The sequence below is a fragment of the Anomalospiza imberbis genome, chromosome 1 (assembly GCF_031753505.1).
Source record: "Anomalospiza imberbis isolate Cuckoo-Finch-1a 21T00152 chromosome 1, ASM3175350v1, whole genome shotgun sequence".
NCBI lineage: Eukaryota > Metazoa > Chordata > Aves > Passeriformes > Viduidae > Anomalospiza > Anomalospiza imberbis.
In genome coordinates this window covers 69,323,490-69,339,767 of record NC_089681.1, presented here as the reverse complement: position 1 = coordinate 69,339,767, position 16,278 = coordinate 69,323,490, and positions in this window count along the sequence as shown.

Sequence of the window (16,278 nt, the reverse complement as noted above, 5' to 3'; positions counted from 1 at the left end):
GTTTTGACATAGTAGACCAGCTACCATTGTGGGATGAAATTTCAAATATCCTTGGTGTATTCTTTGTAGGTGATTGCTTTGGGTTGTTATGAAAACTCAGGAATTATGAAAACTCCTACTTATTTCTCCCTGCTCTGAATTGTTGTGTCTTTTGTGTCTGTCCCTGTACGCTCCCTATCCCCACAAGGATGTCTTTCAGTCTATTAAAGGTGTCATACAGAACAAATGAAAGAATTAGAACTTTACTTTGATGTAAATAATGTTGTCTTTCACATCAATTTTGTGAGTCATTGTTTCAGGCAATATCTTGGCTCACCTTTCACAAGTAAATCCTCCTCTACTGTTATTAACAGTGGTTTCCTTTCTTACTGCAAAGCATTCTGGCACCAAGTTGTTCTGAATTACAACAGAAAAACATTAACAAAAGAATTATAGCTGGATATTTTTTCTCTACCCCATCACACATAGTAGATGCCTGGTGAGTTTATGAGTTAATGCTCCCTGCAAATTGTTTTTGTGCTCCTTTGTTTCACAATCTGCAATGCTGAGCCACTAACACTGAGAGAAATGCTGTTGGCTTTGTTTTCTGCCATTTAATTTCCTGTAGTTGAGGCTATCAGAAGATCTTGTACGCAGAACAGTGTCCTGTAAACCATAAATTGGGAAGAGATACACTGAGATCTCATGATGTGCTCTTTTTTTTTCTCTCAAATAGATGATGTGTTTTGTATTGAAATGTTGATATCAGCTTTATTAGATGAAGTAGAGGAAAACAAGTATTTGGAATACCGTGGTATGGTCTACAATAGCCAAATACAAATCTTCTAGCCTTTTAAGAAGGTGACTCAGTAGTTGTCTTACATTTATATTGACATGCTAAGGAGCTTCTGAAATTTTCTAAAAGGCAAAAATGTGCAAAACTTAAATTTTTAAAAATTATTTGTATATATTTACAGCTTCTCTTGAGTAGTCTTCTTAGAGTCAAGTGATGCTGTTCAGATTCCTCCAGAAAATGACCTGCATGCATGACTGCATGTTGTTGACACAGACAGCAGCAATGTAAAAGTAAGCTGTCTATGGCCCATAACATCTGTTGTTCAAAAAGTCTCTATAGTGTGACCAAACCTCAAGCTTGAGAAAAAAACCCATAATGATTGGCCATTCTTTCAGCTTACTTCAAATGTATTTGTTTCTTTGTGTAGTAGTCAATGTGGAAGAATTCCCTACTTCAAATTAAGTATGAAACTAATGTTCTAAAAGAAACTGAAATTTCAATAATATTTCAGATTTTTTACAATATACCCAGTGGATTTTGAATTGAAAGCTGGTCTTAATTTGACTGTAATAACCTTTGTCCAAAACTGCTTAATTTTTTTTTGTAACAAAAGGAGTGGAAAACAAATTTTTGAAGCATGAATGTTCAAAGCTGGAAGCAAATTTTTAATTACATGCACACAATAAAAGTTTACAAGTAGGGCTCTTGTGGCTAGTTTTGCAAATCACCTTCCTCTTAAATTGTTCATAATCTTGAAACTTGCAGCTCAATCTAAAACTGTAAGGTGAAAGTCAGATGTATACTTTGATCTCTATTGGACTAGTTAATATGCAAGTCAGATGATAGTTTCATTACTCCCATATGAATAAGCTGGGTGACTGAGTAATGCAGCATGAATTTCAAGCCGTGTATTACAAATGCATTTGAATAATTTGCAAATGATTGTGTGCTAGTCAATTTAATTTCTAATTTTTTTTAAAAGTTGATATTGCTGTATCATATCTTTTAGAGCCACCCATAAAGAAGGGTAAACTGAGACTTAAGAATGCAGTATCAGAAAAGATACCATACTGTGGGGGTTGACTTTTTTGCCCCTGATGAATTTATCTTACTAACTTTGGAAGTCACAAATAATGGCAAGCAGGGAGGCTGTTCTGAGAAAATACTTTTATAAAGTTACTCATCTGACTTATTTTAGAAAATTTATCAAATGAGAGTGTCACAACAAATTACAGAGCTGAGCTGGCATTCACCCCACAGGAAAGACAAGTTTGGATATGTGACATTTTAATTTGAGACATTATTTTTCTACTTCATCTCGTCATGATTTCAGAATCAAAACAGCAGGAGGGGTCAGGAAGTAGCAATGCACAATGCATGAAGACTCCTGACTGTTAGAGTTTAGCATTTGTAACTCATCAAGAAAGGATGGGGAACCTGTATAACCTCACTCTTAAGTTTATTTTATATAATAGAATAGAAAAATATGCATATTTCTTAAAAAAAAGGTTTCCCTTCCTTTGCTCTTGCAGTCTGGTGTTTGGGAGGCATGGGTCGTAGCATGCTCCTAGTGCCCCCATGTTGCTACCTCCTGTCTTGCTGCTGTTCTGCAAACATGCTGCCTCTGCTGGCTCTCACCCAAATCCTGGGTCTGCTTGCATGACTTTATATTTCTTGTGACTGAAAGAAGGATATAGCACAGGTGAAGCAGGTACAGAAGGGCAGCTAAATTTAAGAGCTTGGAAGAGCTAGGCTATAAGGAATAGAAAAGAGCACTTAGTTTAGAGTGGAAAGTTCTGAGGAGAGGCCATGTAGCTGAAGCTCAAAACCCACAAGGCAGTGATGAAGGCTGAACTGCTGTTGAAAAACTCCCACAGCACTACATACAACCAGGGGCCACTTGAGGAAACTAGAAGAGAAGCTCAGGATAGATAAAAGAAGCTATTGTTCCTATGTAGCAGTGGGCTTTGTAAATGTCATGTGACAGGAGGATCAAGAGGCAGGTTGCATAGACAGACTGGAGAAAAAAATTGGGATAGATAATCACATACAGTAGGTTCCTAAACTGATAGAAGTAAGCAGGGAGAGTGCCCTTTAACAAGCCTCATTTAGAAACTAAACCCACATTGTGGATACTAGAAAAGTGTGGAGGGGACAGAAAATAGAGAGTGGGCAGGCTTACATTGTTTTAGTATACAGCATCTGCTCTGGCCATTACTGTAGAACAAGTACAGGGAAGGATGGACCATAGGACTGATGCAGTAGGACATTTCTAATGTTCTCTGTCTTAAGTCTTGAGATTTTTCCAATAAACAGATGCATTTTAATAAATGCTTGTCTGTTATAGAAAACTTGATTTTTACTCTTTGTCCAAATAATTCTTTTTAATGCACACAAGAGACTGATCAGTTCAAGATGAATGCTGGCTTAACATTCTTAAAGAAGATTAAATTGTCTGGAAATGACTTTGTGATTGAAATATTTCACAGCAGAGCCATAAAGTGCACTTTTGTGTCTCTGAATCTGTTCAGAACCTTTTGATATTTTTGCTTTCTTTTTGTCTTTGGTTGTCTCTTGTGAGGTACATATCTCATATTACATTTTTTTGCTTTCCACCATATTTGAAGTCATTCAAAGAACTTATGTAATTTAGACATTGGCACATCTGAATCATAATTTTCTGTACTATTTGGGACTTTTCTGAAAGTGAAATTATGGGTTTGACAGATATGTCAAAAATGAAAGACTAGGTATTCTTTCTACTGTGGATTCAAGTACAGTAATTTCTACACACATATTTCATTAGATGGCCATAGTTGTCACATGGCTGCTCAAAAATGATGCCTTCTCTTGCATCTTGTGTCTAATTTCAGATATCTCAAGAATATTTCTGTGCACAGAATATTAGAAAGTGATTAACAGCTCAATGTGCTTTCATCACAAGGCTATTATTTTGAATGCATTACTTGCACAAAGCACAGGCAGCTGTGTGCTATTCTTCTGTGAAGCATAAGTGCAGTGTCTGGTCATTATACCATCCTAATGTGTTAAATTATACCAATATCATAAAGCAATAGCAATTAAAAAAAATTTAAACTGCTCAATTAAAAAAATAAAACCCTTGGCAACTCCCCAAACCTCTCAAAGGAAGCAACAGATGTTGAACTGAAACCGTGAGCCTTTATAATTTAGTCAAACATTCATTTCCCAAATCCTATTTAAAATTTCAGATTTTGATCAAAAGAAGGAGAGAGAAGGGAAGCAGACCACTTCCTATCCTAGATCTTACTTTTCTTTTTCTTCCTAAACATTTCTATGGCTGCAATTTTAGGAACCTATAGTGCAGCACAGTCTGGAGTGACCATGGATCTATGTGGGCAGTAATGCTTTCCCTGTTTTATCAGTTCATCCATGCTAAGTTAGAAAGAGATGGATTCTTCTTTGATGTGCTTCAACTGGCTACCCCAGGAGGGAAATTCAAGTTTGCATGGGAAAGGATGGCTTGCAGTGAACTCTCCATCTGTCTTTTGTGTGCCCAGCAGTTCTGATCCCATTGTCCTGCCCTCTCTGCCATGTCCCTCAGCATTTTTTGTCAGCTTCTGTGCCATTCTGCCTAGAGTTCATCTAGTGGTTTTATCCTCTTGAAAAAGAACCTGATGAGATAATGTGACTAGAGTGCCAGATATTATTTGAAACTTGCACATTTTTGAGCCAGCAGCACATTCTGTGTACTTCCATGATGGAACATTACTGTATTTTCCTTTCCAACCTAAAAAAGGAAGGCAAGAAAGACCACAGGAGGACCTCATGCTTGTACATGTGAAGGTATTGTAATTTACAGGCACATTAATACTTTGCTTTAAACAATGAACATTATTGTGTTGTTTGGTGCCAAATCACAGCAAAACAAATGTTCCAGGTACACAGCTGGTTGAAGTTATTGCACCAACATGAATGAAAAATTCAGCTTCTGTCACAAGTGAAGTTTATTCCTTAAAAATATTTGAATGCTCCTTTTTGAATACATTACTAAGTTTAGGACGTAAAATGTATAGACATCTATGTCAAGTGAAAAATATCTTACTACTCATCTAATATAAACAGAGGGAAATTGTTCTTTTGATGAAATTTACAGCTAAGCTTTTTAATACTGAAGTTTTTTCAAAAAGGTTGGCCGTTCTAAAAAGGTAGTAGAAATGACAGCAATAATTAGCAACGTTGATATTAGGCAAGGCAATTTCATTGCATGGTTTCCATATCTAACAGCTTTGCTATTTCAATTGGATTCAGGGAAATTGGAATGAAAGAAAAGCAGTAACTAACTGCTCCCAGAAGTACTGAAGAGCTGTAGTACAAAGTAGAAAAGATTCTGGTAACTTTTCTGCAAGTGAGTCAGCTCTTCAGGGTACTATATGAGAAACCTTGCAAGAGAAAAAAGATGGGCTTGTATCCACAGCATTAGTGAATACTGACATAGAAATGAAGAATATGTGTGCTGGATTATTTATTTCAAAATAATTCTTCAGGTCTTCTACAACAAGGAATTAAATTGTACCATGAATCAGAAATAATTTTGAAACTCCATGTTTTCATTATTAAGTATTGATTAATGCTAAAAGAGCAAAGAGAAAATGATTTGTGAAAATTAGTTTCCTGAATCAATGTTTCCTATGAAGTGCTTGCTTTTTTTAAAATGACTTTAAAGAACCAATCGGAATATCATTAACATGCAATATTTTTTCCCTGCTTGTCCTATTTTAGAACAGGTTATTGAAGAATGTAAAGCAAAGGCTATATTCAGTAAGCAGAAGCTAAGTATGACCTAGATCACTTGCAGACTTCAAGGTGAAAAAAGTCAAGGCGTCATCTTTTCTGTGATGTGGTATCAGTTCCCACTGAGTTGACTGATACAGGTCTGTACTTATATTCCTTCACTCACTAATGTGGTTTCTAATGGAGTCCCCCCGAAAGGCTCAGCAACAGTGACATTGCTTCAGTACTTATTTAAAGGCATTGACTCAGCTGTAATCAAATGCAGGATGCACACTGCTGACAGAAAAAAAATTGTTTATTTTCCAGCATTTTATGTAGGCAGTGTACATGGCTTTAATTGCTGCCAGAATATTAGAACTCTGTTTTATAGCTGCTTGGAATACTGAATTCCCCCAGACTACATATTACAACAATTATTTACAGGTAGCCTTTAGTACCAACATTTAGCTGTATTCCTCTTGTATTTATAATATGTTTGCATGCTTCAGCTTTCTGGATTGATACACTCTACCACAGCACTCTTTCAGAGTAGCTCTTTTCTCTTGGTGTGCTTTAAACACTAAGATCGTAGGTTAGCTGAGGATTATCCCCTTTGAGAATCTTCCAAGAAGGAGATTTTTTGCTATTGGAAAGAACTGCTGTTACTTCTCTTCCATAGGAGGATCAACTTGTTGGCTTCCTCCCCAATCCCCCAATCCCCTTGAGGATCTATCTGGATTATCTTTTCAAGTGTCAAAAATGACCCAGTAGCCCAGAAAGACACTTCCTACTCATAGAAGTTTTTGCAATCAGTGCCTTATATAGGCAAGGGAGTTTTGGGTTCTAGAGTTATTGCTTGGGATTTTCAAAATACTTTTTTTTTTGTTGGCAAATATTTCCAAAAATAGATATTTTGGGATCTCTTCAAAGACAATAAAAAACCCCCACCAGTTTCTTGCCTTATAGCAGTAGTGAAATACATTCCTTGAAATGAAAGTAGCATAGCTGCTATGAATATATGCACTCACTCTCCCTTTGGTGCTGTTGTTTGGGAAGGAACCCTAAAATTTCCTCACAGCACTTGGTTGGCCTGTTTTGTAAGTATTTTTCAGCATATCTTCCCACCATTTGAGTTTGATTTATTAAGGAATACTGCTCTTCAGGGGTTATTTTGGTTTGTGGGTTCATTATCTTGTGATCTATGTAAGAAGACAGAATTTCACTGCAAACCTTAGATGGACAGGGAAGCATTGTTTCATCAAATCATATTTAAATTTTACTTTTATGCTATGAAATAAACTTGGTTCACAGATTTCATTTTAAACAAATCACCAGAGTTATTAAAAGAATATGAAAACCATGAATTGGACAGTTCTTCCAAAGACCATATGGATCTGGCAGAAAAATTATTCTTTTGCACTCATCTTGTCAGTCTGGTATGCCTTCAGTCTAAGGAGGAATGCTTTGGAAATCACATGAACATCAGTATCTTTGTCTACACCTGTAGAGCTCATGGTTTTTACCTCCCTATGAGCAAATTAACATTGTAACTGTTCTCGTAGAGCAAGATTCTCTAGCAGGATTCTGCTTCTGTGCTTAAAAGACACCTCCTGGGTGGTAATGTGCTTCTGTCAGAATTTTCCTTGAAGATGATTGTTCTTCCCTGGAACAAGTGGAAAATGTTTAATTGCAATCATCACCTGCAAACAGATTGCTAATATGTCTTTCTGTGAGAGAATTTACTCTGGTAATTTGGGAAGGACAAGTTACATTTTAATCCATTTACCTGCATACTGAAGATCTCTGCATACTTGCAGAGGGGCTGTCACACCTGGTGTCTCCTGGCAATTCTCAGCTATTCATAAATGTGATAAAAAAAATATGGTTTTGTCCAGGAAACATGGGAAGAAACCCACAAAGGAATTTCTTCTAAAACAGAAGGGTTCTTTCTGATTAAGCTAAACTAGAAATGCTTGTATCAGGCTCTAGTACACACAGTTTGATTCGAGTGGCACATGGAGTATGATGACAGTGCTCACAGGATAACTACTAGTAATTTATTGCTCCTATCAAAAGTATGAATGTCAGTAATACAATTTAGAAAGCTAGACTCAATAGTGGGCAAAGAGAACAACCATCAAGGCGTAAAACTTCATTAAAGGTGTCTGGAAACAGGAGTGGTGCTTTACTTTCAAACCATATTCAGACCACATTTTGAGCTGCTCCAGCTGTCAGCCTGCCCATTCTTGTTTGTCATATAACATTGGTACCAAACTTAGGGCAGGTACCAACTTAGGGTGGAGTCTGAAGCATGCAGCCTAGGATGACACAAGATAGCATCAGGACAAGCATGTATTTTCTTTCATGGAACTATGTGGCATCTACAACAGAACTATTGATTTTTTCTTTCCTACTAGTGATAATCACATTGTATACACTTTAAAGTGCTGTATGATGTTCAGACCTTTAGTTGTGTGGGATGGATGTTCCTTCCTCTTCTTGTAGTGATCAGAGAAGAAGAGTATGAAATGGATGGAGAATTTTAGAAAACTAAGAGTGCTGGCTCATATAAATGATAAGAGGAGACTCAAAATGATTGGCTTGCCTGACAGAAAAAGTGAGGAGGCTGAGAGGAGCTGCTTGTCCTAACAGTGTGAAAGAAAGAGGAGGCAGGCTGTAGACACCCTCATTGTCAGGGTTGTTGCTGAGCCACATTACTGTGAAATGCATAAAGGTGCCTGTGAGCAGAGTGGTGAGCATGCCCAGCAGGGCCATAAAATCAGCAAAGACAACTGAAGCGTGGCATCATGCAGTGCCCTCTGAGGCAAAGCTAAGAACAGTTGTCACATGCAGGATTTAGTGGCTTCTCCTTGGGATGTGTGTCTGTTTTAAGGATGTGCCAACACAAAGCATTCAGAAAGGAAGTAGACTCATGGGAAGCTCTTAAAAAACTCATCTCTGCTGTCCAGTGTGCAGATGCATTCATTACTCAGGCAAATAAAATTCTGAATGGGATCTGATGGAGAAGAGCAACAAATGGGGCAGCTTAAATACTTCCATATGAATTGCCTTTCAGTATTTGTCCTTTCAGTACCCTGGAAAGTATTTGGATTTTCAGTACCCCGGAAAATGAGGCTGGAATGAACTGGATAGCATTAAAAAACTTTCATGCAGGTAAATGGGTACTTGCCAGGTGCATCCAAGAGGTCATTTAATGGCCATGAGTAGATAGAAAAGCTCTGTTGCCTAAAGCAGCTCAGAGGATATTGAAGAGACTGGAAGTCTCCATTTACTTATCTGAATGTTTTTTTATCTCTGGATCTTAGAATCCAGTGTTGTTCTGCAGGCTAGATAACCATGGCTAGTGAAAGACTGTGTCCACTTGCTTCTCTGAGCAGATAAATATATCGAAGTTGAACATTGTGTGCATAACATTGCATTTTTAATTAGTTTTCTCCAGGGAAAAGGAAAGAAATAAAAGCCTTTAGGTTCTTTAGTAGCATGGGGCTCTATAACAGTGTAATCTGTTCCTGTCTCTGTCAGGATCATTTTATTTAATATTCAGGGCATGAGTTTTTTCATCAAGTATATTGGCAGATTGATCAATGTCTGAAATCAGTGGGCCCCACTTTTACTTATTCAATTAATAAAACCAGAGGATGAATAAAACCATACAGATTTGTACTGGAATCTGTATGGATTTTTTTTTAATGTGAACACATAGAAGCTTTAAAATTAATTTTTAATTTTTTTTTCCAATTCTCCTGCAATGTGAATTGCTCTGCTTTGTACTCATGAGATACTTGGGTACTCTGGTACAGCTGTAGAAAAAGACTGTTTTTTTACAAAACAATAACATATTTTACCAATCACAAGTACATATTGGTTAATAAAAAAGTGAATATCACTCAAGTATAATCCTAGCCAACAAGATATTTTAAAATTCATGCTACCTCAGAAAATACTTCTCTACATAGTGGGTTGTTTTTCGAGTTAAGGTATACATGCACATTTATTCTGCATGTAGAATATTGAAAAGTAGCCAAGCCACTTTGTGACTGTCTGTAATTTTGTTGATTTTATGATATTAATAATTTCTTGGAAATTATTCTCTCATCTTGTATTTCATGTGTCTTCTCTTCAAATGCTAGCTGTAATGTATGATAAATTAAGACAGTTTCACTGCCTTGCTGTGGGCATTTATCCATTCTTCTAACTAGAGTGTGCTTACTTCAGGAACTTACTGAAAGTTTTTCATCTGAATAGGGTTCCTGGAATAACATGTATATAAACCTGCTGGCATGAAAAGTCTATTCAAACTATTGTAATCTCTAGATAGCCAAAAAGTGCCAAACCACTAAGTTTTTAACAGAAGCTTCTAAAAGAAATTTATAATCTCAAACTGTGATTTGTATTTAAGTAATTTATTCTTTTAGTTAAATTATTAAATTCAGAGTTGATGGTTTTCACCATTAGAAGACAAAAAATCCCCACAATAATGAATTATCAGGTGCACAGCAAATGAGATTAGTTTATCAGCCAACACTGTTACGCCTCTGTTAATGTAGATCACATGTGTCTCCCAGGTACTGCTTCAAAGAGCTCTCATATCTGGGAGCAAAAGTAATTGTTACAACACAATACAAGGCTCTGCTCAAAAAACAAATTACTTGGCTCATGGGGACCTGGTACTGAGAAGGCTTTACTTCCCTTCCATTCACTTATCAGTGAAATATGGTTCACCATAGCGTTCAAATTCTTTTTGTGAAGAATGACAATGGAACTGTGTCATTACCAATATAAATGCTAAATTTGCCTTTTCAATTATAGTCTCATTCTTTTCAGGTGGGAGCAAAAATTATGATCAATGGGCTCACAACAATGTTATACAAAAAATATTCAGTTGAAACCCAAGAGGTATATATTTTAAAATGGTTCTGAGGAGCAAGTCAATTACAACAAAAAAAAATGGATATCTAGCTTAGCCCTGTGCAAATTTCCTAAAGTATTTGAGTCAATTAGATGTCCAGGTCCTTTTTTTCAATGTGGCAAGGCATTTAAGAGTTTAAAACTTAATGACACTTTGTACCAGTGCAATTGCTAGAAATTAAAGGGGGTTTGGGTTTTTTTCAGAAATTTTAAGTGGGCTTTTGTGTCTGTTTGGATTGTCTTCCTGTTAATATAATAATTTCACCTCAGTCATGATAGAATGAATGTCCCACCTGTTATGGGTAATCCACATATTAGAAGAATATTGAATACTCCTTCTGAGACTTTGCCTGATGAAATGATGTAAAACAAAAAAAAACCAAACCAAAAAAAAAAAAAAAAAAAACAAAAAAACAAACAACCAAACAAAACAAAACAAAAGAAGAAAAACCTCTAGATTCTTTTCACTGGAAAATGCTCATGTAACTGTTATGTTTCCTCTGGATTTTTATTAAAAAATAATATTTTGTCTGTAATTTTATCTGTTACATGAATCAGGGAAATAATTTCTAGCCTTTGGCTGCAATTTTGCATTGAATTTATAGGCATGCATTAGAGGTTGGAAGATTATTTGCCCATCTCTATAAAAGCAGACTCTCTCTGTAAAGCTGGATTGTATCTAAAAAGACTTTTCCTTGTGCTTTGTGATGTTGTCTCACTGTTTCTCACCTGTAATCTTTCTCCTATGGAAATATCTGAAATTGTGGAAGCTGTGTCTAACAAAAGGCATAGCTGCTGTTTCAAACAGGAGTTGCTTGCACTTCTAGACAGGGAGACTTTTGTGTGTTCATGGCAGACCAAAATCAGTTCAAAAAGGGATCTTGGGCCAAGGTTCTTCTGAGCATGAAATTAGGGGAGTTCTGCTCTCATACCTGCAAGTCCTAAAGACTGTTGTCAAAGGGGCTGTTCCTCCATCTCTCAGTGCTTTACATGTGCACCCAAACTAGATCTGTCAAGCTCTTACTGCTTTTCAGACTTGGCTTCTGCCGCCTCAGCAGTACAGGTAAAACTGAATGTTGCTATACCAAAGATGAAGGACTCCTGCCTCGTGAAGGAAAATGACTGGGAAAAGAGATGGATTAGGGTGGGAGAATTCTTTTTTTACCATCCTTGTACACTTTTATTTAAGCATGAATTATTACAAAAGTGTAGTACTTCATGCCATTCTAAGCTACTAATTCTGATTTCTAGAGCCCTTCACCCTGCAATAAAGACTGAGTTTAGAAATTTTAATATTTTCTGCATTTAGCTTGATATTCTTCCAATTATTTCTATTTTTAGGCCTTACAAACTAGTTCAAGCAATTACAGTGAATATTTTACATATCTGTTTCAGAAGATTTTGGAAAAAATGAGCAGCAACAAATAATTTTGAGAGCAAAGGCTTGTAAAGAAAACATGCTTCACGGCAAAAGTTATCTTCCTCTTCAGTAGTCATGATGGAGTGTTTTGTGGAAAGGAGTATGCTCCTTATTTGAGTATCGTTTTTGAAGAAAAAGACTTAAAATCAGGTGTAGAATATTTTCATGTCTCTATAACAGGTTAAATCCTTCATTGTCTGTTTTGACTGAAGCAATGACTGTAATAAGAATAATTTTTTGTGTTGAATGCTTAACTGAGTCCTTGATTTGTGTAAGTGAAAGTTTTAATAAATCATATTTTGTTGTGCATGTTTATATCTATAAAATGGGTAAAAGAGACAGCAGTTTCAAAGCATCAGACAGTACAGAATGTGTGCAGAGCAGCTGAGATCACCATGAAGTTATTATGAATACATAATTTAATAAATTAAGTTAAATTTCTGGCAGAATAAAATAATCATCTAGTTATATGATTTTTTTTCCTTGTGTGGCAGTTTGTAAGGATATACTTGAAAGGACTTGTGAATAGGTTTGTGTGAAAAAACATACATTACAGAAGGAATGTTTTCCCATGCATCTTTGATGGCTTTTTGTAGATCCAGAGCAAGGAATCTTATCCTTGATAAATTATCATGGGTTATCAACTTCCCTTCCCACACATGTGCTCCATCAAAAACACTCTAATGAAACCCAGCATTTTGATTAATTTTATTTGAAAATATTCTACCATCTCATAGGTTTTATCCTGTTGCCATCAGTTGAGTATGTCTATGAAAGAGTGATATTTCCCTTACGTTTTGGGTATCTTTCATATCATCATTTGTGATCTAGAATACATCAGTCCGGGTAGGGGGAAGAAGGAACAGTGACGATTGTTGAGGAGTTGTGTGAATCAGCAGATGAACTGCATAGCAGGTTTTCATTGTACAAACTTCTTGCTAAGTGCAAACAATGTGCTACACTATTTTGGGGTCATGTTGTTTCAAACCACGGCTTTAGTATTCAATACTGCAGCATTTGCATCTGTTTGTGGTATGACCAGCCATAAATACAGACACAGTGAAGAAAACCTCTTAGTCCCTGCTTCTGGCACAAGAAGACTGATTTCCTGTTAAGAGATCAGCTCTTTGGAATCTAAGTATTTTCCTGAGGACATTTGATCAACGTTTTCTGAGGAAATTTTTGCAGTTATTTTTTGCTGCTCAAGAGAATATGCCTGTAAGCAGCTTCAAGAGATGGCTAAAGAACTCTATTGGTGACTTAATTTCTGTGAGTTCCAGCCACTTCACTTTCTTTGGCTACATCCTAAGCACAACATTTCACAGGAGAGGTATAATTTAGAAGTTATAGTATAGCAGTATTATAGTAATAAGTGTACTAACTGTGCTGTACTATATTTAGTGCAGCAACTACCACAAACATACACTCATACTTTTGTATAACCATAACCACCTGACAGCTCTTTTTCTGACATGATTAATGAATGTAACCAGTTTAATAAAATCTTAACTTAATATAGAAGCTATTATAAAAAGGATAAAATAATTAGGAATCACAGTTCTAGAAGTCTACAAAAGAATTTTGCTACCATGAGCTCATAATTCAACAAAACACCCCTGAAGACATTTGGAATATATCATTCTTATCTAATTGATGCCCTGAGTTTATATACATATTTAAGTGAGATTTCTCAAGGAGCATGACTTACTGAGAGAAAATTACTGTGTATTTTCATTAAATCACATTCCTTGGTTTTGTACTAATGATAAATTTGAAAAAATGGTAAATCACTAGATACAATTAAGGGCAGCAAATTGTGATATCTAACATACCTCACCTCAGTATTTTTTGATTTCTATTTAAATATATTTTGTTATTATTGTGTCTTATGGCAGCAGTCTCTTAGGAGTATTTTTAGCATGAAATCTGCTAGAAAATGCTGGTGTTTCAAAAAAATTTAGATGCATTAAATTTAAATGCTTGTCCCAAAGTATTTCTAAAAGTCAGGATAGAAAAGTATATCATAGGAAAATCTAACTCCACAGTTGTGAAAATGCTAGTTTTCCTTTTAAACAGACACTCAGAGTCTTTTTTTTATTAAACTTCTGTCAGTTAAAAATATTCAGTTTTATTGCTCTTACTTTCTTACATAAAAAGTGCCTTTTAAACTCAGTTCACTCAGTGTACCTCAGCATTACATTAATACCATCTTTCTTATATTTAGCTTTATATAACTTTGATTTTTCTTTACATGACATTATTTCTCTGGATTGGTTAGAATCTTATCAAAATGTCTCTTTAATCATTGCAGTTTAGTTCATTATTTTCATATCACTCTGATGACTCCTCAGGGAAGCCAACACCTGTTAGGTGCTCACTTTTGCAAAATGTGCTTGTATAATATTGCAGACATTAATTTTTAAAGTGAGACAATAGTGTTTCATCTCTGCATTTTCTGCTTTATAAGCAGAAGCCTTCATCTAAAGTTTTACTTTATCATACCTAGTTTTGAGCTACTTTGACACTGAAGAAAGAGTTATGAAATGGTCAAGTATAAAGCAGAAATCCTCCAGTGAAGTAATTATGTATAATAATTCTTTCAGTAATGGGGGGCACATACCTTCTTTAGGGAAACAAAAAAAATCTCTTTAATTTATTTGAGCTCTGATTTAGGGTTTAGAAGGCTGAAGGAATGTTTTCCAATGTACAAAGCTTTGGGACCAAGACAACTGTCTTCACACCATTCTGGTAATATGCTGGGCAATAACCAACCATATGAAGTTCAACAAGGGAAAGTTCTGGATTCTGCAACTGGGATGGATGAATCCTGGATGTAGGGACAGATTGTGAAATGGGATGTTAACAAAGCAGTGCCATGGAAAGGGACCTGGGAGTCATGGTTGATGGAAAGTTGACCATGAGTCAGCAGTGTCCTGGCAGCCAGAAGGGCCAGGCGTGTCCTGGGGTTCATCAGGCACAGCATCACCAGATGGGCAAGGCAGGGGATTGTCCTGCTCTGCTCTGCACTGAGGTGGCCTCACCACAAGTGCTGGGGGCAGGTTGGTGCACAACATAAGAAATATATTAAACTATTAAAAAATGTACAAAGTGGGGCAATGAGGATGGTGAAGGACCTTGAGGGGAACCTCTGTGAGGAGCAGCTGAGATGACTTCATCTATTCAGCCTGAAGGAGAGGAGACCTCATTGCAATTACAACTTCCTCATGAGGAGAAGAAGAGGGACAGGACGGATCTCTCCTCTGTGGTGTCCAGGGACAGGACCCAAGTGAATGGTCTGAAGCTGTGTCAGGGGAGGTTTGTGCTAGGAAAAAGGTTCTTCATCTAGAGTGAACAGGCACAGGAAAAGGCTCCCCAGGGAAGTTTTCACAGCACCAAGGCTGACAGAGTTCAAGAACCATTTGGGCAATGCTCTTGGGCCCATGGTGTGATTCTTGGGGATGGTGCTGTGCAGGGCCTGGGGTTGGATTTGATCCTTGTGGGTCCTTTCCAACTAGGGATATTTGGTGATTCTGCGACTCATTATTTGTTCCATTGCCTTCATCTTTCAGAGGACTGACTTTAGTTACTCTCTATTTATGATGGGTGGGAAAGCTCTCAGCCAAGAGGGCTTTTTCAGCCTTCTTTGAACTCTGAAGGTTGAAAAAAGTTATTTTCCTGCACAGTCAAGCATGCTCAGATACAGAAATGGGAAAGGTTACCTGTCCTAGGCACCCAAAGACAGCTGAGCTTAGTGATGTCACCAAAGCTCTTCAGCGGCCCCTTGTGTCCTTTCCTGTACAGTCACAGGCCTGATGTGACATCCTCAGTGAAATGTTTCCTCTTTCTTGAGATGCGGCCATTACCAAAGGAATGTTACATCAGGACAGTTTCAATTCTGAGTACTTAGACTTGTGAGCCTGGTTTTCCTCTCATTTTCCTATACAATTTCACATGCCAAGGTGTTGTGTGCATGTGTTACAGATCACTTTCACTACACAGGAGAGAGGAAAACTAAACTTAATGGGCAGCTTTTTTGAAATGAATATTCCATAGCTAGTAGTACAACTTCAAAGGCATGCTGCATGAGAAGTTTATCAAAATCAGTCATGTCCTTTTTCATATTCTATCAAATCCTAGCTATTAAATCTGTCATCAAGCAGTTGCTCAGCTTGCCAAAGGACGTCTTGAACTGAAGTCCAGAGAATGGAGCATATAATTGAATCACTACTGACCAGCTGTCACAACAACCCTCTCCTCCCCAAACATTAATGAAAGGAAGAAAATGAGACGTCGTGATTCAAACTTTTATTCTGACGACATCCCATTGTTGTGTTCTAGCACTGAGCCAAGAGAAATCATCCTCCTCATTACATTCTCCAAAAGCTTATTATAAGCACTTGTG